The 1,178-nt window shown below is 52.5% G+C and overlaps 1 protein-coding gene and 1 long non-coding RNA gene across 2 annotated transcripts in view; one reads left to right on the top strand and one right to left on the bottom strand.

Annotated features, from left to right (window-relative positions):
* Nucleotides 1–1,178, top strand: part of LOC107116481 (COUP transcription factor 2) — a 13,260-nt gene that overhangs the window by 765 nt on the left and 11,317 nt on the right. The gene's annotated exons all lie outside the window — the stretch shown is intronic.
* Nucleotides 1–1,178, bottom strand: part of LOC107116482 — a 52,472-nt gene that overhangs the window by 49,042 nt on the left and 2,252 nt on the right. The window lies entirely within an intron of this gene.

Below are 1,178 nucleotides of genomic sequence, written 5' to 3'. Positions count from 1 at the left end.
GGGGGGCGAGAAGAGATCGGCTGTCAATCCAGGATCCCGGCTCAAAGTTCTGTCGCTTTTAATTGCGGAGAGGGGAAAAAATGAAGAGTCATCGGCGCGGGTGCCACTTTTAAAAATCCGCTTCGGAGAGCCCCCCCCCTCCCCCGGAGGGGGGAGAGACCCTCAGGCTTCTCCCTCTGCAGCAAGAGGGGGGAAACCCCCCCCCAAAGTACCTCGTCTCAAAACATCCCCCCCTTTAAAAAAAGTGGGGAGGGGGGGAAACCCGTCTTCGGCAGCTAAGACCGGCGGTTTCGCAAAGTCCTGCGCTAAACCGGGACGGTCTTATTAATTGGCAATCCGTAGGAATTAATCACATTGGGGGGGAAAGGTACAGAAGTTTGTTGGCGGAGGGTTCGCTCTCTCTCTCCCCCCCCCTTCCCCTCCTCTCTCTCCTCTCTCGCCTTGCCTACGTGTGGCCCCGCGTTCCTTTCCCTTTAAGAGCTGAGATTCTTTGAAAGTGGGATATGTCGAGGCTGGTGAAGGACTTACGCTAGGGGGCAGACGGATACTGTACTTCTGGCATCTCCGAGCGGGTTCTCTCTCTCTCTCTCTCTCTCTCTCTCTCTCCCCCCCCAGCGCTCCCCCCTCCCCTCCTCTCTCTCTCTCCTAGCATATGTTCTAATTTAGCACTGTAAATTTTTCAGAGCCCCCCGCTCTGACAGCCCCCGGTGGTTTTCAAAGTACCACAAGCCAGTGGTTAAAAATTACATTGACTTGAAAGTTCAGAATCATACAATGAAGAACCACTTTCTCCCCATTCATAGCTCTTGGGACGGAGGTGGGAGGAAGAAAGAGAGAGAGAGAAAATAACACGGGGGGGGGGGGGGGAGACAGAAAGAGAGACTTCATTAAGGCTTCCCTCCACCGGACCCAAAGACACCCCCACCCCACGGACTTGACTTCGGCGGATCCTAACTTGACTTCAAAGGGCAGAACCGGGGTTTTGAAGCTCTCTTCTGGAGAGCAGAGAGAGAAATAAATAAGCCGTAATTGTGGGTGGGTGGAGGGGGGGGTCTAAAGACCTTCGCACAACCAATTTTCTCCTTTTTTAAAAAATTTAAACTTATAAGTCTCTCCTTCCATGATTTAAATTCTTTTTAGCAGCCCAAATCTCCGCCACCTGCCTTCAAAAGGGTAAG

The sequence above is a fragment of the Gekko japonicus genome, unplaced genomic scaffold (genome assembly GCF_001447785.1).
Source record: "Gekko japonicus isolate JY-2015 unplaced genomic scaffold, Gekko_japonicus_V1.1 scaffold41, whole genome shotgun sequence".
Classification (NCBI taxonomy): Eukaryota; Metazoa; Chordata; class Lepidosauria; order Squamata; family Gekkonidae; genus Gekko; species Gekko japonicus.
The sequence above is the reverse complement of the archived record's forward strand: the minus strand, read 5'-3'. Positions and strand labels throughout refer to the sequence as shown.